This window comes from Aquila chrysaetos, chromosome 20 (assembly GCF_900496995.4).
Source record: "Aquila chrysaetos chrysaetos chromosome 20, bAquChr1.4, whole genome shotgun sequence".
NCBI classification, from domain to species: domain Eukaryota; kingdom Metazoa; phylum Chordata; class Aves; order Accipitriformes; family Accipitridae; genus Aquila; species Aquila chrysaetos.
This window is the reverse complement of record NC_044023.1, coordinates 12,485,966-12,510,702: the sequence shown is the minus strand read 5'-3', so window position 1 is coordinate 12,510,702 and position 24,737 is coordinate 12,485,966. Positions and strand designations below refer to the sequence as shown.

Here is a 24,737-nt window from a genome sequence, read left to right as displayed (position 1 = left end):
TCTTTCCTTTTAGCAGGTCCCTCCCACCCATCCCAGCAGTAGAAACAAGACTGCAACATGGATGACCACATGTACAGCATGAGTAGTAAATCAGAAATAGCTCTTACTCATTGCAAGCCATTTGTAGATGCAGCAGCCTTTAAATTTGGCTGCACTGACTATAGTTTGAACAGTTGCGAAACTGCAAGTAATCAACACTTTAATAAAACTCATGAGCTGCTTGCAGATAGTCTGGCAAAGAGAAAACTGCTAAAGGAGCTAAATCATTTGCAGAAATCATTTTTAGTGGATAATTTGACCAACTCCAACATGATGGCATTCATGTGCAAAAGCTCTGAAAAATCCTTTATGAATGGCCAACTGCTGCAAAAATGACTACAGAAGATTTCTCATTGCTATGGATCAGAGCTGCTTTATATGTTCATAAAGTAGAGACAGTATCTTTAGAAGACACCTGTCCAAAGAAATAATCTGTGCAAACCACTGAGCTTTTTCAGTTCCATGAAAATGTCCGGCTTTGCAGTGCTGCAGCAATGTTTTGCATGGGGTCTCCAAGTTTCAAGCATGAACTTGAAGTTTAGGTACGTTATGCGAGTGTATCAATTTATTGCTATACGGAGTTAGATTCTGCCTGAAGTCTGTAGAGTTACATGAGGCTACACACAGCAGTGGCTCTTCTTCAAAATACTTAGCTAATAGTTTACAGGGTGACTCAATAATTTAAGAGGATTAGTAGCTAGAAATGAAGCCTTGCAGCTATGCATAGCTTATTTAGTTCCACTCCAAATTTACAATTATCTGATGGTTGTTTGGTGGCCTAGGTGAACTGAATTACCACCTTCAGACCGTTTTGTAGGAGACTGCTGTGTACTTATCACAGACATCACATCAGTATCACAAATAGCTTGGCAGTGTAGCAGCTGAAAAAAAATCCTTCAAGGACCGACAGATCAAACACTGATCTCTCTGCTAAGGCTACGCATGCAAAAGCAGTGTGTGAGACAATTTTGTGGTGGGGCCCCAATGTAAGAACCCTGATAGACTTTCCACAGGCCACCCCAAACACCCTTTGGTGCTGATGAATGGCAGTTAGTGTCAATTTGGAAATGACTTAGGGAGCTGAATGCAAAAAGGTCTTTATCCCATTTGAATTGCTGGGGCAATCTAGTCTCCCAGTGTGGTACTGCCAACCTTCCTTGCAACCTTTGTTCTGAGCATTAGAATTATTAAAATCCCATTTTAGTGAGCAAATTTTGTTAACATGCTCTACTATCACCTTGACCTTTAGTATTCTTTCACTTGGTTGGCTTATCATCATAGAGCTGCTTCCAGGTGGGATGGCAGGGATGGATGGAAAGAGCAGGCAGCTCATCAAAGCACTGCCTCCGAGAAAGATCGGCAGTTCCTGCAGCAGGAGAGATACATCTGCTGTCCCAGAGCTTACTCCCATGTTGGAGCTGCCACCTAGACCGAGAGCTGGGAGGAAGCAGTGGATGCTCATGATGGGTGCAGGGAGGATCAGGAAGAATGGAAGGAAAACTGACGCAATGTTTCTGCCTTAGCAAAATAAAAATCTGCATTTTGGGCATAAGCTAAACTGGGATTTAATGAATAGACAATACACGAGGAGGGGTGTTGCCCTGCTTCTGGGTAGATCAGAGAGGTGGTTCTCTCTCCGCAGGGAACAGAGCTGAAAACTTGGAAGATGTTAGAAGTGCAACGAGCTGCGTGGAAGTCTGTAGCGTGCACACCGGGCTGGTGTGCCAGCATGGGGTGACTGCTCAGAAACACCAGCAAGCGGGGCTCCTTGTTTTAGCAGTTGGAAAGGGATCCTCAAGGGCATTGGTAAGGAGTGTCCAGACCTGGCCTAAGAAGGGGACAGCTTTGGGCAATTATGCTCACGATGCCACCTGGAAAGCAGGTCTGGGACAGCAAAGGACCTGCAGAGAGGGTTAGGGAGTAAACAGAGGGCAGCAACACCAAGGTGACAACAGCAGGGCACATCAGATGACCCCAAAGTAGCATCCTAGGAGCTGTGTGGATAGCCCCACAGGGATTCTCTATTTTTATTTCTTCTGCTGAAGAGCCACAGAATCTTTTCATTTTCCTTTCCCCTGAAGAAGAGGAAAAATAAAACCAAATGGCTTCTTTTGAGGCATTCACACCCACTGACTCTAGCAAAGTTGTATTAAAAAGACAAGGAAAGGAAAATCCAATAAAGTGAAAATAAAAATCCATTAAAATTCCATTGGCTTTTACACATGGAGCTTATTTGCTGTAGGTGAATAGCTAGAGCCAAAGACTATAATCCTATGGCATGCACAGCTCTATTACAAGAGGACACTGATCCAGCCCCAGCATCAGCTTGGCAAATAGCACCTGGCTTTAAGACGTTGACGCTCCCTTCTGGGAGGTGACAGCCTTCCTCCAATGTTGACTTCACAGGGCAGCCTCCTGTACCCGCTGCCTGTAGAAATGGGTCCTTGCTATTTTTTGGATGCTGAATGCAAAGCCTCCTCAAAATTCAGCTACTCTAAAAAAATCTCCCCCAGCATCCGTGCTGTTTACTCCAGAGTGGTGATAACCGCCTGGGCCCCAGCTTGGACAACCAGGGATCCTTCAGCCCCGATCCCTCGTTACCTCCACCCTACAAGTGCCTGCAAACACAGAACTGATCAATAAGGGGGGTTTGGCAAAACAGGTTGAACTAAGATGCTGTGATGAGGTTGTCAAGGAACAAGAGCTGCTGAGACTTCAAGCTGCTAGGTTTAGTCCAATTGGCTTCAACCTTGGGTGAATGTCTGCTGGAACAATGTGCCACCTGCATAGCCCCATCGGGGCTCACACCAGTGGGTGCCAGTAAAAATGTGACGCCTTCTTCCCCCCTCCCAGCTGATGCCAGGTGCCAAGTTCTCCAGGTCCAAGGTCTCCCTATGTGCAGATTCAGGGGTTTTGGATCACACCGGCACAGGAGGAACAGCCTGATTTGAAATTGCCATCTTTTGGACACTGGGGTGATCACTTCATTGCTTCCTGCCCATCAGCAGGTTTCTGAGGATATCTGACCCTGCACAGCCTTCAACCAGGTTTTCCAAGGATCTTTTTTTGCCACAGGGCCTGGACTTTGGGGATGAAACTAAGCTCCTAACCTGACTGCAAATTGGTCCTGGCCCTACCTTCCTGTCTTTTCACCACCTTAGGATGCCTCTGGCTCTTCTTCGCCTGCCTCCTTTTCTCATTCACTGCTCCCCAGAGGACAATAAGCACTTTAGAAACCGCTTTAGGGATTCTCCACAAGGAGAAAACAAGGAAACCCAGCGACAACAACCTAATCAGCAAACAGCTGAGCCAGGGATAAATTCACATGGAAAGCCTGTGTTTGTTTATTACTAATGGGTAACGGAGATGATAACCTTTTAATCCAAAACCATAATGAAATATGCATATTTGTTAATGTGCAACTATAAAATGCAAATCTTGCAAACACAATGGAGAAGGGCAAAGAAAGCACTCGGCACCAATCCTAATTTATTCCTTTGGCTTCAGACATTTATTCAAATTGAGTTGTGTATGTAATATAAAGTCAAATGAATATGTAATTGTAATGTATATGTATAAACATTTTCATCTCAAATATGCCAACTGTTTATCATAATAGGAAGTAATACATATTTTGCCGAATAAAAGGTTACCTATTAAAATATTTTTACCCTCTTCCCAAACCGAGCTTTTGTGCTCTCTGTAAAAGCTCTATTTACATAGAGACAATTTCTGATTTTCCCTTTTGAGCCGTGCTACCCAAATTCAAAAGATTTAAAAGATTAACAAAGTACAATCGGAAAGATTTTTACACAAAGTTCTTTCTTTTTCACTCTCCTCTTTTCCAAGCAGCACAGAAATTGCTCTCCTAAATATCAATTTAAAACAATGGCTAAAAAGCTGAGCAATTTCCCCCTTCTATTTCCAGCCCCCAAAGAAACAGCTTTCCCCTGTTGCTGTCAGAGTAACTACATATTCATCTACATATTCATGCAGTAGCAACTAAGCTTTATTGCTAGGCCTGGTCACCACTGCTTTTGTAAATCATCTCTTTGGCAGGCTGGCAGACTGAGAGCTAGAACCACCTTCACACGCTGTATGTGAGAAGATCTGCATCAATTTGTGAATATCGTGGTTTCAGAAGACACCAGGAAAATAAAGATTCAAGACAAATCCTCTTCTCCTAAACTCACCTGAAAGTAAACCTCTTCCTGCAATGGAAAAGTTCAGGTAGTTTTTATTCTTTTTTGGTGGGATCATCAGGCTTATGAATCCTGAGCTATTGTGTTGTGAGAAGTATTTCTGTCTGAAATTTAGCATGGCTTAATTGTCTGAAATTTGAATGCATTGCCAGGAAGTCAATAGCAATATTTCCATTGACTTTACTGAGCAGTGGACCAGAGGAGTCAAAGCAGAGCACAAAGGATTTTGTAATCAACCTCCACCCATTGCTTCTTCCGTCCCTCCTGACTCCTTTATTCACTTTCCCACTGCTGCCATAACCATATGCTGCATTTATTCAGTCTTGCCCAGTGCATTCAGCATTTTCTTCTCTTGTCTGCTAAACAAAACATTTTTCACCTCTTTGTGTTTTCTGACTCTCCTGAGGACCAGAGCAGTGTACCAATAACCAGAAGGGAAGAGGAAATCCCGTTTCTATTTATAGCCTCAAATTCTACAAATTCAGGAGTTTTGGGGAAGCACACAAAGTGCTGATGACTTACTAAAACTGAGTAATTTTCCATTCTCTTTTACACATACTCATGAAAACAGGAGGAAAGATAATTTTGATGCAGGGCTATTACAGAGTCCCATGAAATAAGTAGAGGGAGTGTGCAGATTTACTCTTTTCCCCATTGCCCTGAGCTAGACTAAAACAGCCTTATAGCAACATGCCCTCAAATTGTCCAGCGGTTCATCTACCCATGGCCTGAAGGTCCAGCTCTCTGCACTGCCAGGAGTCACCATCCCTCTTCCTAACGCGATTGATCCCTGGAGGGTGGTTGAAGGTTTCCATGCTGAAACCTCTCCAAACTCCAGAGGCTTTGGCAGCAACCCCCTGGGGCTGCCAAATTCAGCAGCAGTCAGAGCCACAGCACAGTCACAGACTTGGAGAGCAGCTACTAAAGGTCTTTAGAAAAGGAAAGTGGGTCCTTTTTCTCCCTAGCATTTATTTGCTCAAATCATTTATAAGGAAAGCAGCCAGAAAGCACCATGCTTAACCTGTTTCTCCCCCTTTGGACCATCCGCAGAAACAATGCTCTGCAGACAGGCAGTGTGGGAGAAGAGGCCTATTTGCTTTTGAAGAAGGCAGGTGAAGGGGCGAGGGAGAAAAGCCAGCAGGCCAAATGAGAAGCGCTCCTCTAGAAGTCTTCCATCATTTCAGACTCATAAATCATGATGTAGATTAATGAGAAATTAATGCAGTGCAGAAATTACTGGGGGTGAGGAGCTGTCGGTCAGCAGCAGGAGTGACTGTGCGTGAGACAAAGCAGTGAAGATCTCCAAAAAGAGAGAAGGCTCAGCAGCCTGGACTTGTTCTTTAATGAGGAAAGACAGAGAGGTCAGCATGGGAACAAGATAGCATGCAGCTGCATCAGGGAGACAAGGGACACTATTTAAAAATCCTGTCAAAAGACTCTCCGGACTGATTTGTATTAAAGCCTTACTCACATCTGCTAATGAAAAATCCTCCTGCATCAAATCATAATATATAAGCCTTAAAAGAGAGAGAGAGAATGTGTGTGCACAAGAGAGAGGGAGAGGGAAAAATCAAAGGAGTAGAGGTTAATTTCACTATGCGCCTCCTCTGTTTGGGGGAAAAAAATAACACAGATGAGGAAAATAGCTTACTTTACCTCCCGTTCTTTCCTCTTCGATCCTCCAGTGACATTATTTTAAGCATTTAACTTTCTGATAGCAGTTAGGCTGGTCACATTTTCTCTCCTTTTAGTGGCAGGTTTTGAGCGCATCATTTAGTACTGCAATGGAAGTGATGGAGCATGTGTATGATAGATGACTCACTTCCCTGGTGCTTGGGCATTTGGGGCTTACAAGTAGCTTAGCCTGTTGCTGGTTGAAGTGCTTTGAGGCTCTCTGCAAAGCCAGGTGTGCAAAGGTGGGGAGAGAGTAAATACTGACCTTCCTCCTTATTATTTCATATCTAAGGGAGGTGAGTACTGTCATCTTCTAAGGTAAATTTTCTCTCCTCCTCCATAAAAAGTGTTCTCACTATGAGTCCAAGCCAAGAAAGCATAAATTGAGTCCTGATGTCCCAGACCGTCCATACAAATTTGCAACGGCAGTGACAGAAACTCGTGGGAGTTGTTTTGGAGAACGTGGCCGTTCCACAGCAGGTAGGGAGTCTTTATGCAAATACCGCAGTAGTACCTTCATTTATGGCTCCTGTTGATCCCACCGCCCGCAGGATGCCTGTAACCATAGCAATGGGCTCAGATAGGAGGGTTCTCTATTGTGCGCAGAATAGACAGTGGCAGCTGATGGTATCAGCAGAAAGAAGTATCCAGACAGAGCCACTGTGGATGATGAGTGGATAATGGGAGAGCACACTCATAGCCCGGCAGATGATAATCCATAACAACGGTGGTAAGTCAGGTAGACAGCAGTGCTCAGACACCATAGGGATGGGCATGAGAAAGGAATGGAAAGAGAATAGAGGATAAGTGAGGAAAAATGTTCAGCTGACTCAAATGTGAATACATCCAGACGTCACTATATACCATATCTAATAGAACTATATACACCCAGTCTAACTGCTGCTCAGTCCTTGAAGGTTTTTCAGGTCTGGAACGAGGCTGGAAGAAAGATGGGATATGGCCCCATCAGTTGAGGCATTTGGGGACCACAGTGAGGAGAACACAATCCATTGCATTTGCAAGAGATATAGCTGTGCTGGAGATGGTGCCTTTACACGAGCATCTGAGGACAAACCGCATGTCAAAGCATGCAGATTTTGTTATAGGCATTTTCTAATGCAATATGACATTCCTACTGACAAATGGGTCCTAACATCTCTTACACACTCCAGCTCTTATATACTCCCAGTTTTTATTCAGGGGTGTGGGGACCCCAGAGGAAGAATGGACATTCTTTGAGCCTAGGTGCACCACAAGTCCCTTAGACACCAAGCAAGCTATACATTCATGTAGATATCCCTTCTGACAGCTTCCTTGGCTTTTAAGAGGTGTAGTCTTTAATATTGTACCATCAGGTGGAACATCTTTTTTTAAAATCTGCTCACATGCACACACGCACAGAGGATAAAATACAAGTGGGGAAAAAAGAAATCACAAAAAGGACCCTATTTATCAAAAAAACAATGGCTCAGTAGTGGCAGTGAAATAGAGATATTGTTACTTAGCGATAATAAGGGAAAAAAGCCATTGTCAAAATGATAAGGCCATTTCTGTTGTCTCCCCAAGTGATAATATCTCTGCTACCACTAGTGCCTGAGTATTGTTAGGATATTTCACGGCAAGTGTTAGACAGAATAAGTTATACACTAAGCCCACAGCTAACTCCAAAGGCTACAACTTCACCTCCCCCCATATCCCTGTTCACACAACAGTCTCTTCTTTAATACCTTTGCAGCGGAGGTTTCTATTCCCTATGGCTTTTCATCTGCTTCCATTTAAATATAACACTGCTCCTGAGTCGGTTGACAAGGTACCTTTCACTGATAAGCAGCCCAACATTGTCTTGCGATAGGTCATCAGAAAGCCAGACTATCATGTCTTGAAAAATGTAGGAAATGTTGGTAAAAGTGCCAGTGAAATGAGTTGGGGTAAAGAAAGGAAAAAAAAAAAAAAGTAATAACATTGAAACAAGAATACAGAGATCAGCTGAAAATCTCTGGCAGATGCCCTGATGTTCTTGTAGAGTCTAGAGATAAAATTTACCCGTCTGCTCAGAAGTGGAGGTTGTCCTCTTACAGGGACTGGACACAAGTGTGCCTTCAGTGGAACATGCCTCCCTCTCTCACTGCACAGGAGAAGAGCCAGCCCCACGGCTGCTCCAGCCCCACGGCTGCTCCAGCCCCACGCGGCAGCCGGGCAGCAGAGGGAAGGTCAGTGCTGCGCGGTCGGTCACTACATCCCCGCAGCAGTAAACAGAAAGGGAGTGAAGAGAGGGGGAAGGTCTCATGCAGAAGGCAAATACTCCTTTTTGTTAAATATAATTTCCTTTTCTATACCTATCATCAGCATTGCCACCAGCTGATGGAAACCATGGGGTCCCTGTTACCTGCAGCAGTGCTTCTCTATATGCTTTTTTCTCTTCGAGACCAGCAGGAAAAAGCGATCACAGGTGCATGGCCGATGTCCTGTGGGTTCAGACCCATTTTCTAGCAGAGGGATGGCAGGACAGTGCAAAGAGAGCTTAAACTACCACAGAGGAGCCTCTCTGAGCAAAGCTTGTGTGCTGCCCACGCCAGCCACGGGAAGCTCTGCAGGTCTGGGAGTTGCTGCTTGGAAAACGCTGTTTTCCAAGAGCTTGTGCGGGAGGGAGAGCAAGCAAACCTAGCCGGGAAAGTATATCCAGGCTAATAAATCTAAAAAGCAACCTCATCCTCTCCAGGGAACAAGAAGTATGCCTTTGTACTGGGTCACACATCAATGTCCACACAGGTTGGGGGCAGAAGCCTGTTTTCTGCTCCTGTTCTGGAAGCAATCATGCTACCAGGGGCTGTGTCTTGGAGGGGATGGGACAGGGGATATACAGTGTCCTAGGCAAGAGACACACAGTTCCTTGTCTCATATGCCATTCCTAAAATCTGGGGTGGCATAGTGTCCTGGGGCCTTCCTTCCAATACTGGGAAAAGGTCTGTTTTCCAGAATTGTCCTGGCCGTTGTAAGATGCATGGTAATATGTCTAATTTTTAAGCACACCTTTCAGTCAGTCAGGAAGGAAAAACCCAAATCCTGTAAGAGAAAATTTCTCAAATTGTCAAATTTTTGTGCTCAATATTTAGTAATTCATAAAGAAGCAGCAATTCAAATACGGAGCCATTTTCCTCCGTTTTCTCTCCCCTGGTTGAAGGTAAGGAAACCAAGTTCCTGGCATACTTTTTATAAGTCTCACTTTAAAAAGCCTTTGTTGAAGGTGGATCTTTGCCCTGTCCTCTGCAAAAACAGGAGCAGCCCCGGGCAAGTAAAATGCAGGTATTAGCTGGATCGCCAGAGTGCGGCCAGCTCTGGGGTGGGACGTGGCTGTTCATCACCCATGCAGCACACGGCAGCTCCCGAGTAAAGACTGTGCCTGCCCGCCTGGGCAGAGCCATGATAAATGTTTACAAATTACTTTCTCAAATGTCTTCGCCCTCTTCTTTGGAGGCAGTTAGAGTGATTCTGCCAAAAGTAAATGAATAAACAAAAAGATCAGCATCCCACAAGTTCCCCATGGAAGGTGACGTGAGAAGCTTCAGCAGCGAAGACTGCGGAGGAAATAGATTGGGGAGGGTTTGGGTTTTTTTTTCTTTTTTAAATAAATATTTGAGGCACACCATGGGAGTTGAGCAGCAGTGTGGTAACTATATCAAACACAGAGAATCCCCAGATTATCTGCTCTGAAAGCATTAGCCGGCTGCGGAAAACAGCCATCTTGAACCTGTGGAATTAGGAAGGGTACAAAAATACGGAAAAGTAAATAAATAAGGTGTGAAACAGCACCAGGAATAAAACAGTCCCTAACAAGCCATCTGAATAAACAGGGTGAGAAAAATCAGCATCGCTGCTGCTGTCTGTCTGTCTGTCTCCCTTCTGCAGTCTTTTTCTCTCCCCCTTCCCTGCACCCTTACCTGCTTTTGAAATCAAGCTGACAGAGAGCTACACAGCTAATCAGGATGGGGGGCAGCTGCTCTCTTCAAACAATTTCTTAAATGCCTTGCAGAAGTCATCCATCTCCTCTTTGTCTCCCTTTTGCATCTTCCTGAGGCCTTTAAAAAACAGGGTGTAACGTGGAGCTTTACAGTTGGCAAATGCTGATTTTAAGTGCGTTTGTACATTTGCAGATTGATCCCGGAATGATCAAAGATAAATAATCTCCCCAGCGCTCCTTTGTAAAAGCTAATGAAACTTGGGGGGGGAGAGGGAGGGAGGCAGTGTAAAGCAGGGTTCACGTTTCCAGGACTTTTTCGATCACTTCATTGTAATTACTGAAACAATTTTTCCCACCCATCCCCCCCTTCCTGGCACCATCATTCCCCTCACCTCCAGTAAATATATTTAGATAGTTAGACCCACTGCATATAACCTGGCCTGGTAATAACAGCTTCAGAATCCCCCTTAGTGCAGCACTGTTTATTTTGGCTGTCTATGCCCACGCTCCATGTCCTTTATAGGCAAGTGCACACTGGGGAATGAGTGTGGGTGACCTCCAGGAATGGAAAAATTTCATTTGCCTTCCCTTAAATGCTCCCGTGCCAGCCCAGGCTTCCCCTCCTGTGCCTGGTGCCATGGGCAGGAGGGAGATTTGCTACGGCTCAGGCACTGGCGGGTCCCCGGAGCTCTGCTCCTCCCAGCCTGGAAGGGGGAAAACTCCTGAAGCAGCCTTTGCTCCCCATTTGTCATGCACATGGGCATCTTGATAGATCTCAGAGTGGCCTGATACTGTTTTCACGGAAAGCTACATGGTACTTATTTGGCACAATCCCTGGAAATTAAATAAAAATACAAAATTAATGGTGCTATTAATGCCAACCCTGGGATGAATAAAATGTTTAAAAGGAACCTTTGGTTAGCTGTTTTAGCCTGCAGCCCTTCCTGACATCTTTGTGTTACCTATCCTGCTCATATAGTGCTATAATGAGCATCATTTCCAGATCAGCCATAAGGGGCACTGAAGTATATCTTCTGAAAGTTCATGCTACTCTCTTAGCTTTGCTAATTCATTAAGCAGAAGGCAGACAGAAATATCACTTGGAGAACAATCATGAAAGATTACAAACCTGTGAATTTAAAGTCTTCCCTCTCCAAACTTCCAACAATTTTGCAATGTCTGCATACACAGATTCCATGTCCATATATGTATAAATACATTTAAAAGCTTTAGCTCTGCCTTTCACATGGGGAAGAGACTCATAAGGAAACCTGCAACCAGAGCACTGTTAATTAGCTGCAGGGTCCATTCTCTGTCAGCATCTGAACCGACATCAGGACCGAATCCAGGCAACAGCACAGCATGCTCATTTTCCCGGTGGGCTGCTCCAGACTCCTGGAGACAAATTACAGTGCTAGCATTTGCAGAGCAGGACCCAGGTTTGAGCTTCGCATGTGAGCTTGCTATCATGTTCAAATGTATTTGGTAAAATAAAGGATTCACAATGGTACCTTTCCCACCGAAGAATAAGCAGAAGCAACCTGAAGTCTTTGATCCCGTAGACTGTGATAGCTGTTTAGACTCTACAAATATGCCTGGCACTTTGGTCTCTGTTGGATTTGATAGACTTTATCCAAACTTCAGAAATCATCCCTGAATATTGATAGGGAGGTTTTAGTGGAAGCATTCAGCTAAAAACAAGCCAGCAGAAGAGAGGAAAGAAGGAAAAGAAAACATTAGAAAGGGTCACGGCTGGATTTGCTGAACAAATGAGCTCTCTTGTGACTATGAGATCTCATCATACTCCTCTCAATTTTGTTGTAGGAAGCAGCATAAGACAATGACTGACCTTCAAGTACAGTGTGGGAATATGCAGGCTGACTCTCAACAAGAAAACCCCCCTAAAAGGGTATAATCAGATTTCCCCACAGGAGATCTTTTTCTACACTGTTGTTTAATCTCTCCTACCATATAGCTGTGTGTACTTTTAAAATAAATCGATCATGCATTAAAAAAAAAAAAAAGGAGGATATTATGGTTTGTGCCTGTAACATAAAATCACCTGGCATGGAGGAGGGGATCAGAGGCAGACTCAGCTGGCCTGCAAAATCCTTGAGCTGTTTGGTTACAGGCAATAGATGCAATGCAGATATGGATATACAGGCAGGTAATACACACAGACCGAATGTCCTACTGGCTGCGTGCGGTCAGCCCTCCCCGTCCCTTCACATCTCATTAATGTTGTTCTTACTGTAACAACACATCAAGGTCACAGGGACTGGAGACTGCATGGGAACGAGGGATGAGGCAATCCCCTTCCCAAAGCTTTTGCTATCAAAACCAACAGGGCAAATGATGGTGGGAAGGTGAGCATCAGCCCAGGTTTGGTGGGAGAAGCATCGCCCTCAGACTGCAAAGGTGAGTTTGAAGAAACTGCTCAGCCAGTTCCCATTCATTTCTGATGGGATTTAACTGCTCAGTTTTAAAATGGTTTCAAACCATCAAGGCAGAGCAGGTGAATCATTCCCACAAAAAAGGCTTGCAGAAGAGCTGAGACTTGAACCTGAATTTACCCAAACTTACTCCAGACCCTTAACCACAAGGCCTAAATCATCCAAGAGAGGTCATTTCCTCCAAGGACAAGAATGACCAACCCCTTTAAGCAGTTATAACATCAGGTCCTAACCCCAAGCCCCTCTCTCTCAGCAAGAAGCCTTTTACCATGTCCCTTAGGGTTTAACTTTCACCCTGACTTATAAGTGAGGAAGAGGAGTGTGATGAGAGGAGCTTGTGGGCTGGGTCTCTCTCAGATCCGTTTTATCAACTGTATTCACTCTGACATAAAGACGATATGTCACTGAACAATTAAAAATTAAATCCCAGATTTGTCAGTGCAGGATCAGACAGAGACAGTCTAACTTTACTTACTATGGTTTATGTTTTTTTTCTTGTTGCCTCCCTGCAAACAGGTCCCTGGGCTTTTTGATTTATACTTTACCATCTGAAATACATAAAAGATGTGGCGCTTTTGCTCCCCCATGAATCTTCTGCAATTTTGTTCAAAATTTTACTGAAGGTGACATGACAAATTACCGCCAGAGTCAATTTGTGCTGGAGGAGGGCATCATTAAAAAAACCAGAAGAATAGGGACACAAAAAAAAAGGTAAAGGGAGGATGGGGGAAAGAATGAGCTTGTGACCTCTTTGAATATGTCACACTCCAAAGGCAGCGCTACCAGGATGAGACTGGCAGACTAATTACCCACACGGCAGGTTTGTTGATTCAGGGGAAAGGGAGAACTCAAAAGCTCATTTGACCTGTTCAGTAGGACTGCTCTGTTTCTTGTTATCTATTTTGGAGAGAGCAGAGGAGCAGAAAGAGGTAGGATATTTCATAGCATCGCTCAGAGCTAAGGCTCTCCAGCCTTCCTGTGTCTCCATCACTGTAGTTGTGCCGTGGTCCCCTCCTCTGACAGTCTCTTCTCATTGCCCCACCTGACTAACCTCAAACTTCAAGGGCAGGTAAGACATCATTTGATTATGGCAGATGCTTCACTGTTTGCACTGTATAAAGAAGGCTTTTGTCTTTGTTGTAGCTCAGAACAGTCAAGTAGCAACAGGTAATTTGATATAAAGAGCAAAATAAACGTTTAACATGTTCATTTTATTTTCCCAATGAAAGGCACCGTAGTAAGCAGTATTATTATGAGTCATGTTGCCATGTGTTACTTCTCCCACATCTTTCAAAGGTGTTGGAAGGGGAGTTTGTTTGTGTAGTGAATAGTGTCCCTGGTGTTTGCTTCTGTATCTTGTTTCAACACTTTCTGCAGACAGAAAACTTGTCTCCCTGTTGCAGGCCTGGGGACATTTTTCTTTGTAAACAATGATTTTCACCACAAAAACCAAAGTATCAGCTGGGATCAAATTCTGAAATACTTGTGAAAAAATCTGTTTTCACACATGGCTGCTAGCAAAGTAAATATTAGCTACGTTACGCACAGTCCTGGATAACACTGGATCTGGTATGTTTGGTCTCTATTGGTCCTACAGGAATTTTACCCTATTTATTTTTTTGGTAGATCCACAGCCATTCTGAAGTGCCTGATGTCATGTTAATTTAGTGTTTCAATTCCTCACCTAGAGTCAAATACAGGGGGGGCTCTGTACTTTCCCTTTCACTTGCTGAGAAAATCTGTCACAAATGTTACTTTTGCAGACAGATTACGTGCTACAACAATTAGAAGATCCCAAGTATTATTTCTGTTTACACTTGGCTTACCGGGAAAAGAAAATGCAAAAGAACACATGGGTTTTAGCACAAGCAAAATCTAGTGATCTTTTAAATCACTGCACCACGCTTAGCAGATGCATCCTGCCTAGATGCACCTGGAATGCTGCTGAATTTACAATACACAGTATGTCTGGCTTAAGAAGTCTTCTATTTTAGGTACACTGACCGCAGGGGACAGCTGCTGTGCTAGCAAACGTACCAAGTGCACCTTAATGGACACGGTCTGGTGTGCAACCAACCTATGTCCAGGTAAAAGCCAGCCTGGCTCACAGCCAGACCTCCAAGCAACATGATGCTAAACTGCAGCGTTTACCTAGCAGCTGCTCCGTGGAGGCTCCCTGGGGAAAGCCCTGCAAGGCACGGTGGACTCCAGGCCCATCTGGATTTCATGTGATCTAAAGATATTCCTAGTAAGATATTCTTGGACCTTTCTGACACACTGTTAATTTTCAGAGGATTTTAATTGGAAAGGGCTTCCTGAACTATCAAGCCCCAGACTCCTGTTACTGAAAACTCTAGGTCATTCAACACATCTGTAAGTCTTTGACCTCACTGTATCTTTTGAAAAGGAGGTGGTGCCATAACATGGTGGATCTAATGACCAGAACCTCTTAACTGCCATCGTAAATTTATCTGTAGGCGACTTGCTACCCTTTTTCCTCTTTGAAAGACATTTCTAGCACCTGTATTTTCCTTTACTCAAGCCTGTTGATCCCCCATCCTGGTGTTCATCTCTTAGACCTTTTTTTTTTGCCAGACCCCTCCTCCAAGAAAAGAGCAGCCCAGTAAACAGAGTGAAATGGGAAGTCTGGGCTCAGTGGGGAGAGGACTTTATTCTTCCTTCTCCCACAGCCGGAGAGAGGCTGGCCCTGGAGAGAGAGGGGTGAGCCTGGTAATGAGCACAGACAGGCTGCAGCAGCCTCCTCTGTTCCTCTGCCACCTGCACACTCGAAGACCGCAGGCTGCCCTGCTCCCAAGGAGATAAGCATTTTTGCTGGCTGGAGGAAGAAACCTTCCAGGAGCGACTGAGTGAGCACGGACGTCAGATAGCCCTGGCTCTCTGACGGCTGCTGCTCTGAGGAGGATGGGTTTGGATGCAGTGAAAAGTTATGCGCCTCAAGGCAGTGTGTGCAGCATGGGGAGTGCTGGGACAGCAGCTGAGCAAGGCACCAGCCCAATTAGTACCAGTTCGAGCAGGAGCCATCTGTGCTACTGCAAATCATTAACAGCAAAGGCCGAGTCCAGATGCATGTGCCTGAACAGCTGAATAAAACAAGAGCAATCAGAGATCTGCACAGGGCAGCAGAGCCAGGTGAAAAAGCAGAATGGAGAAATGGGTTCCTCTCGAAACCTGGCCTGAGATGAGCTTCTGGCTGGGACTTGAGCTGGCTTTGCTCCCCCTCCATCTTGGCCTAACAGCTGGTCTCCCCACACACCTTCATTTGATCGGGTCCTTCCCCTCCCCAATTCCTGCCTCCCTCCATTTCTAGCTGTCTCACAGCCGAACGTAGCACGCAGTCCATGCCCTCCCCCTTCGTCACTCCAAACACCCTCTGCTCTTGAATTCCTTTGTTTTCTCTGAACAGCATTTGGGGACACAGATTGACTGAAAGCTGTGATGCAGTATAAGCAATACCATAAATAGACTCCAAATGACCCAACGGGAGCATAGTACCCACTGAAGGATTGAAAACACTTTTCTCACTCCTTCCCGCAGAAAAAAGAAGCCACCTGCTTTTGTATGCCCGCAGCAAGCACTGCCTGATAGGGCGCTCTGCAGCAACCTCCCCATTCCCTTGCTCTGAATCTCCCCTTCTCCCCACCTTCAAACCCATGAGACCCATGTCATATCCATGTCTTCCCTGCTAACCTGCTGGTGGACGGTGTCTCCCTCACCATCTTGGATGTGAGTTTGCTTCCCTTCTCTGCTCCGTCATGGGAGGGGGCTGTAATCTTCCAGGGTTGCGTTGTTTTAGTGGAAGTAATACTCCTCATCTTTCAAACTCCTCCTACCTTGTCTTATCTATTCTATACACATGTTGCTCTCTAATAACAGCGGTGCAAGCCCAGTAGTATATTTTGTCATCTTTCAGGAGATGGCTGATAAACTAGATTGGATGCTCAGTCCCATCATGTAGCAGCTGACCTGTAGGACCACTGGTGCCAGCAACTTCACCCGCTCACGCAGGCACAATCCTCATTTAACCCTGACACTTTTTACACCTTCCTCACTATTATCGTGTAGCAATTCCTGAGCACAATGAGCTGTCAGGTTAAAAGAGGAACAAAACCAGGTGTTTGGATTTTTGGTGACCCTGAGCCTGGCTGAACTCAGAAGAGATGCACTTTCCATTGCCCAGTTTCACACATGTGGAAACTGGGCTTCAAGAAAGGGCAGTCCTTTCAATGCTTCTCACCCCCTCTTTAATAATTAAAATAAGAGATGCTCAACAAGTCATCTACTCCTTTTATGTTTTGTTCCTCCCCTGTAAAGAAGCATGAGTTACAAAGCACCTAGGGGAAAGAAGGCTGTCCAGAAAGGCTCCTTTTCTTTAGGTTTATACCTAAAGCATCTTCTAAAGTAGACTCAGCAGTACAGCTGGGACCCATCAAGCCTGCCAGGAAAGAAAAGCAATTGGCAGAGACCACTGCACAGTCCAGATGATCCCATATTTCTGGGCTCAAACTCATGCCCCCTCCAGAAGTTCAAGGGTATTGAGATCAGATGTTTTGATTGACCTCATTATATATAGAGGGACCATCTGCAAAAGCTCAGATCTGGCTCCAAGCTTCTTCCAAGTACAGGTCTGGGATTTTGATTTGAACCTCTGCCTAACTCATTCAACCTCTGCCAGGGCACAATGAAAGTGTGGTGCAAGATACCAAGAATCCTTTCTTTAATAGAAGTGCTGGACCAGATTTTCAGCATAGCTCAGCTCCTACTCTAAACTCCTATTTCTGGCCTGCCTTTCAGATGTGCCCACCATCTTACAGCTCCCCTGCAAACCCTAGCCTCTCCTTCCTTGCCTATTTTACACCTATCTGCCACATTAAGGAACCTATCTGAACGCCTATTAATAGAGTATATAAACCTGAAAAACAGTGAGCAGTGATGCATACAGGGTCTGTCTCTACTTGCAAAGGTCCGTGGCAAGCGATCCCTTCCAAAGGGAATGTGGGAGATCAACAGATTCAGCACACTCCCAGATTCCCTGTAGGTCTCACACAGGCAAAACATTTCATAAACAGCAAACAGCCATGACAAGAGGCCTTTTCTCTTTCCTTTATTCCTAAAAAAAGAATTGCATCTTTGAGATCCCATTGACAGCCATTCTCCCTTAACAGTCTGCTTGACTCAACACAGGCCATGCTCTTGAGACTTGTTAAGGGAGGGGTGGGGAAGACATCTCTACACTGTTCTCTTCTTTCCTCCTTTCTTTAATCAAAGAAAGAAAACAGGGAGAGAAAATAAAAAAAGAGGAGGAGGAGGGGAACCAATAGACCCCTCCTCCCTACTCCTTGGCTTTCTCCTCTATCTTCCTGGCTGTCAGATGCTCTGACATTCCTTGCACGTAAGTGTTTTGCTTCAAAAGTTAGAAGAAGAGAGGGAGACAGAGAAACTGCATTGCACAGTCCCTGTTGATAAGGTTCAAAGCAGACAGAGATGCCTCAGAAACACATGCAGTCTCTCCCTCTCTCCCTGTTACAAGGGAAAAAAGAAGAGCTAAATTCCATGGCAGACTTTGCTTTCTCCTGCTGCTGTTATCTTTCCCTGCACACAGGCTGGAGGTAGGGGGAAGATAGAAACTGTCCTGTTTACCTTGCAGTTTCTCTCCACCCCCAGCCCCCTTTGAAATGTCATCTCTAGCTGCTTTTGCATTCCCAATTTTTAATGACATTTGTAAAAAGAAAGAAAATTCTGGACATGTTTGTCTGCTGAGTGTTGTTTCCTTCCCCCACCCCATTGTTTTAAAACTTCCCAGAAGCTAGGATGAGCCCAGCTGAGGATACTCAAGGAAAAACCCTGCCAAAAGTCTTCCTTGCTGTTAATATTTCCCCAACCTTGTCATTATCTGACTTTTCCCTTCCTCTACCCCTTCATAAATCCCTCTAATTTTCCCTCCCTGCTTAGCATTGGAGTAGCAAGGAAACACCACTAAGTTATCACCACATTACTCATCTGGGGAATCCAGCCAAGAATGCTTTGGCCTAGCAAAATAGTCACAGCCATCTGTCTGTCTGTTGTGCTAGAGGAGAAACAAGCACAAAAAATAACCAAGAAACACACATATTTACTAAAAAGAAAGAAACCCAAGAGGCATGAAAGTCGGAAACTAGCCACCAGAACCAGCAGTCACAGAGAATATTAAGATAGAGAATCAGTCACTTCACTGAGATATTTCAGATGAGCCTGGTGAGCAAAAAGCCCTCCCTTTATTGCCTTCACAGGGAAATTAAAACAGCTAAGAGATTGGTGTAAGGAAGTCAGTAAAAGTTAAAGAGCTCATCAGACTGTCCCCTCACTTCCCATCTGTCTAATAGGAGCATCAATCTGCTCAAGGTACAATGTCCCCTGCAAGGGCACCTTAGGACAGGTCCAGCTGGAAAATGAGGTTAATTTATGCTTTCTCATACAGGTGGTTGGGTCTCAGGTGTTGGGTGGGTACCTTGGGGTCTACAGGTGAACCATATCTGCTCCTGCCTCTGTGAGGAACCTATTCTCTCACAGGTGAGGTGCGTAGATAATTTAGAGCTGGTGTTTGTAACCACAGCCAAGCAAAGTCCAGCCTGCACCTCCTTTTCTCTTCCTAAGTAGTGCAAAGCTTTTTGGCAGCAGTCCAGTTCCTGCTAGCTGTGTGGGGTGGCAGCGCCGTGTGTGGATGAACCTTTGCTTACACGATCCAGCCTATGGAGAATAAGGCTTTGACTGTCTCATCCCACTATGACCGATGAAGGCAGAGGTTCAATCTTTCTTGGAGCTGATCAGCAGAAGAACACCTCTAAGTTTGTATCCTGAATGTGTTTTTGCATGCTTTGCAGCTGGGCTTCCTTTGCACCCTTCAGCTGAAGAGGCAACTGCAAAGGGGGCTGGAGGTATGAGCTGGGGCCTGGGTGGGGGCTGGACATGTGGGGATAGAGGCGATTTACCTCGGCAGTGAGTATCAGTATGTTTATCTTTTCCCTACTGTTGTTGCATCGACTGCCTGAGATGAGTTAACAACTCAGAAGTGGCGTTTGAGGAGCACACAAAATGGGTTTGTCAAAATACGAATGATAAGAAAGGCCCTTAGTGTTATCAGTGTTTACTAGTGAAAGCTGGCAAGGGAAGAAAAAAATCCTGACTTATCCCAGGCTGTTAACTATATCCAGATTGTCGCTAAGTTAACAATTTATACCAAACATTAAATACTCTCTTTTCTATGCAGTGAGGAATTAATGCTATAGATAGAGAATATTTCCATGCACAGCAATGCAGTCACTCCAGGAGGGCTCTGGAGACTGCAGGCTGCTTTTAGCCTGTTGCACAGACAGCAGAGCAGGGAGGGACAATTTTTGACTGAAAGCAATAAAATAGTCCCTGCTGCTCCTATCTGGATTTGGTCCTAGCACAGTGAAAAGCTCTTGTCTCCCTTCCTGGGTGTTTTCCAGCCAAAAGGGAGGAAACTCGGAAAACTCTGAGAAGTGAAGACCCAGTCCAGCTTCTACTTGGCCTGAGTGTCTGAAGTGATAAGAGCTCTACTCATTTAAAAGATAAGGGGTGTTTTTACTGTTGAGCTCTCTCCAAGTTCATGGATTTCATCCATGTGACGAAAGGTATCACATGTGCTGGTTGCCATTTAATGCTTCCCTGACCCGAACTTCCCCAGAAGTGCTCCTGATGGATGACTTTACATTGAAAACAGCTTCATACTGCTTCACAGAAAGCCTTTGCAGTGGAGAGCACTGGCTGCTCCTCCCAACAGGGCAACTCACGCTTCATGAAGCTAACTGGGCCGCATCCACAACTAAGCCTTTGTCTGATTTGGCTGGGAAGATTCATCTGACATCTGAACCATGAATTCCCAGTCTGAGGGTGAATATCCATGGCTGAGGCCTTTAAAAATAGCCCAGGAGTCCAGCAGGAGAGCTGGGCGCTCTGGGGTCTCTTTGTCCCCACTACCCTGTGAGCAGTCCTTGCTGCAAACGAATGTTTTATTGCACCATGTTTAATCCCTGTGCCAGAATACATCCTGTCTTTCTCATCACATGCAGTGCACCACATTTCCCCATTCACAAATACATGTGGTGCTGAGGAATTTCTCTGTAAATTACAATCATCAAGAAACAGAGTGCAAAAATCATTTGCCCATGAGAAAAGGGACAGAGAGAAAAGAGAGACTGGGATGTGTTGGGGATGGCTCTCTGCAGCCTGTGGTGTCAATTCTGCATTGCAGCAAGGGCATTTCACAGCCAGCAGAGCAATACTCCAAAGCAGCAGGATACCTGGAAAGTGAGTCTGAAATAATTTTGTAGCTACCTCCATCACTTCCCTTTTTAATTCATAGGCACAGGAGCTCAGATGCAAACTTCAAACTTGTAATGGAGCAGTTTGGGAACACGTATATAAGCCACAATTCAAGATCTAATTCCCCATATGCCCATCTCAGACTGTGCTGTAAAATAAACATTTGGGGCAGAAGAACAACTTACTGCAGAATAATAAAAGCTGGAGACTTGAACTTTGTCATCTATTCTGAAGAATGTGAGTTCACTTACCAAACAGTGAAATACCAATAAACTTCCCAGTAGGTAAAGCAAACCCATGCTGGTTACCTCTGTATATTCACTGCTAGCCTCACCTAGCCTATCTTGCCTGTAGGCATGAGATCACCCTGTTCTGCAAGTCACCTAGCTCTTGATGCCAAAAACCTAAAGTTCCTGCCCATCACATCTGAAGCAGACATTTCAAAGTTAAACATCTAGTCTGTTTTCAATTTTTCCTTCAAATACCAGAAGTGATTGCACCACATTATGGACTAATCGCCTGTCAAATTTAATTTCTTAAGCTGAGGCTGCTTTAGAGCCAAGTGAATGAAAAGGAAAAAATACCCTGTCCAAACCCACTAAATTATTATTTTTATTGCTGAATGGTTACCTAGAAATTGGAGCTTTTCCTTAACCTTTTGGTTTAACTGTATGGCAAATACATTACTGTCAGACTAGGGCATTATATGCAAAATTTGATCTTCCAGTAGGTCTTCATATCTAAACTGTAATGAACTGAATTTCATGAAAGTAGCGCTAGGTCCAGCTAGGAGCAAAGTACTCTTCTGTACTTATTACTGAAGATCAAACACAGACCTTCGACAACTTTTCCTACAGGCTCTGTCTGTATTATCTGTTGGAACAAGTCTTCTCACTTTATATATATATCGTGCTCCACCTGAAGATCTCATAGAGGCATAAAGGTTTATTAATGCTCTTCAGTCCTAGGAAGGGCCCTCACCGATTTATCTGTGTGGTGTCCACCACAGAATGGTAACTATCTTGACACAGCGAGAACTGGGGCCTGTGTGTGGATTTGAATGCAAACCCAAAACCAATCTCAAACCCAGGCTCTTATTCCCCATGATTTTGGAGAGTAGACTTCAAGTTTTGACAGGGGTTGGTGGAAGGTTATGGTCTGATATAATTTCACACACACTGGGAAAAATCTCAGCGAAGTCTTAATGTGCAAACCTTTGGTGGGAATGTCTTGTAGCTCAGCTGGTAAAATATCTAAAATTTGAGTTTGAGTGTGGCTTAGTCTCTTGGCCCTAAGACTGTAAAAGGGAGAGGACAAGGATGGGGGAAAAGGAGAGCAGAGCCCTTGAGGAGCTGGGTGGGAGAAGAGGAGTCTAAAGCTGTTTAGGGAAACTTGATTGAAACAGGAGAGTAGTAACATCAGAGGCTCCCAGTAAAGATGATAACCCCACTGCTGTCAATAACCAGAATACCTTTGGGACAGGGAATCTGTGCAGTGAATCTAAAATTTCCAACTCTGCCAATAAGCCAGGTAGGTAACAATGGTATTTCTTTTTTTTTTAAACCTACTTAAGAAAACACAATACAAAGCTAGAAAATTACTTGGGTGGAAACACCACTATCTAAAAGAAAGTTATTTTGGACAAATGACAAAAAAAGAGGCAAACAAAAATTAAGATTGTCTGTGAACCAGTAGAAAACCTTTGAAGTAACTATAATCATTGTTGATGTATTATCAGAGAGACCAAGTCCAGCTCTGATCTGCTACTGTTTTTCATCTGCAGATCCCAACATGCTTTATAGCCTCCCTCTGCCTTCTTTCTTATAGGAAAGCAGAAGAGAAATTTGTTATGGCTGAGTGCCTTGGGTCACACAGCCAGCCAGTGACTGGCAGAGCTACCAAGTCTCCTATCTCCCAGATGCAGTCTAATTTATTGATTTTTCTCATGTGGGTGTAGCCTGTAGCTAATGAAAAGAAAGAACAGTGAACAAAAATGATTCCCAGCTCCCACCACCTACCAGAAGTGTCCACCCCATTTTGTCAATGGCCGATCCGCCCCAAAGTCTCTCTCATTTCCACCTTGCATACCCTGGTTGGCTCAATCTTCTCTCCTTACCAGCAATTTCACCACCCTCTGTTGTGCCGAGCATCATATCAACCCTTTGTATAGCCAGAGGTGGAAATATTTAGTGGGGAACAGGGTGGGTGTTTCTGAAATGATAAGAATACTTGTAAAATCTGTAGTTGTTTGTGGAAACTATCATCAGTAAACAAGTTACCAGCCAACAGCCCAATTTCTAACTAAGCCATGTAGACACGGCCTAAAAGAAAGGCTTGAGGAAATTTTACCAAACTTCAAACTTTTTAAGCAATAATGGGCTGCACCTGAACACAGTGGTTTCATAGCACACATGCAAATCCATGCACTGTGAGATAAGGAAAGGGTTTGCTCTCATGTTGGCACAGTGGAGCAAACGGCCAGGAATTCTGTTGAAGTGTCTGCCAAACCTATGCTTTTCCTGGGTTCACATTGCTTTTGTGTGCAGCTTACCAGCACAGGGGAGCTGAAGGAAGGCAGCATTACTAGCCCCTCCTCAAATGCACTGAGAACTCCCTTCTCAGCAGCTGCAAAGAGGCTTTTAAAATGGCTGGAGCTGGTTCTGCAACTGTCCCTAGTAAAGCGAAGAATGGTGCACATTCATTCATCCATTCATTCAGGTCTGCTACCTTTGTTGAAGCTGGTGTAGTTTTCATGTGAAGGAATTGGCTATGGTGCTTAGGGCTTTGAGCAACTTAGTGTGGCAGGATTTTAGAGGGAAGGGTTGCAATAGTAAGGGCAGTGGGTGCAGGTGAAACACAAAGTATGCCCACAAAAAAAAATACGACCATTCCCCTTCCCTCCCTCCCCCTCTTCTATTTCAATACACACAAGCACTGATTTTAATAGAGCTGACTTCAGAAAGGCAGCAAGCACAGCAAGCATGAAGGTCTGAGTATTAGTCTGGAAATAAGATGAATAAATAGCCTTGGGAGAATGCTTGCCTGCTATCTCTCCAACCACAGCCCCTTGCCTTTCTAGGGAATTGCTTCTCCTTGTACAAATTGGTTACACCACTGAACTGGTTTTCTCTCTCTATCCCACATCCACCCCAGTCTCTGTGGCTCTGCAGTGCTCTCCGTGAGCCTGATCTTGAGGGTAGACCCCAGCCACCTCCTGAATCCACATCCAGAGCCAGCCTGGTGCCCCCCCTCATCCCAGCACCACACTGTCCTTAGGAAGGAAACCTGGGTCCCAGGCTGTGCAGGAGCCACAGTTGCTTCTGGTAGATCTCCAAGGTGAACAGTCAGGGATGTAGGTCTCACTGCAGAAGATACTTGTCCCCCCAGATGTGGACACAGCCAGTGCCTGTTTTCTCTTGGCTACGTGCCTCTGCAGGCTTAGAGCCAGCCGGTGGGTAACATGAGATAATGGAGCTTGGGTGGAATTTGTGCTGGCTGAATCCAGCCCATTTAATGCGTCCACAGAAACTCTTTATTTTTTCAAAAGAGAATCAGAAAACAAGGGATCTTTCTCCATTGTTCTGCACATTACTGGCAATAGACATGGAAAATATTCTGGGCCAAGCCAAGAGCTGCTCAACACTTTGGGGAATAGGGAGGTGTAAAAGTTGTCTGCCAGCTGCCTTATCCCTTCTTCCTGCCTTTTAGTCAAAGAATGGGGTTTATTGTGCAGCCAACAACTGGATGCCCCACCCGCACCTCCTGCTCCCAGCCATGCGCTGCAGTCCTCTCTGCACAACGCCAACCGTCCTGTGAGCTGTCTTGGGGAACTAAACCAGCAGATGTTTATTGACTTCTTCTGTAGGGTTACTTCTCCTATCCTATTACACTATACTTGAAAGTATTCCCACATAAATTAATAGGCTGCAGGGAGCTCTCTGATGTGGGTGTGCGTGATAAGATATGGTCAGCACAGAGGCACAGCCCACCCTGTTTCCCTCTTAAGAGTCCCCATGACTCCTCTGAGAGGTCCATCCTGCTGAAGTGGCCGAGGGTCAGGCTGGAAGG

General features: G+C 44.8%; 1 long non-coding RNA gene across 2 annotated transcripts; it reads right to left on the bottom strand.

Moving 5' to 3' along the window:
• Positions 1-1,749: 1,749 nt before the first annotated feature.
• LOC121232482 lies at positions 1,750-16,200 on the bottom strand. Of its 2 annotated transcripts, XR_005930990.1 has the most exons (5): positions 16,035-16,200; positions 11,385-11,564; positions 11,003-11,144; positions 9,854-10,707; positions 1,750-9,404 (listed from the first exon to the last, which is right to left on the bottom strand). It is a non-coding gene; the product is annotated as an uncharacterized LOC121232482 (long non-coding RNA). The 2 variants fall into 2 exon arrangements; XR_005930989.1 differs by lacking the exon at positions 11,003-11,144.
• Positions 16,201-24,737: the final 8,537 nt, after the last annotated feature.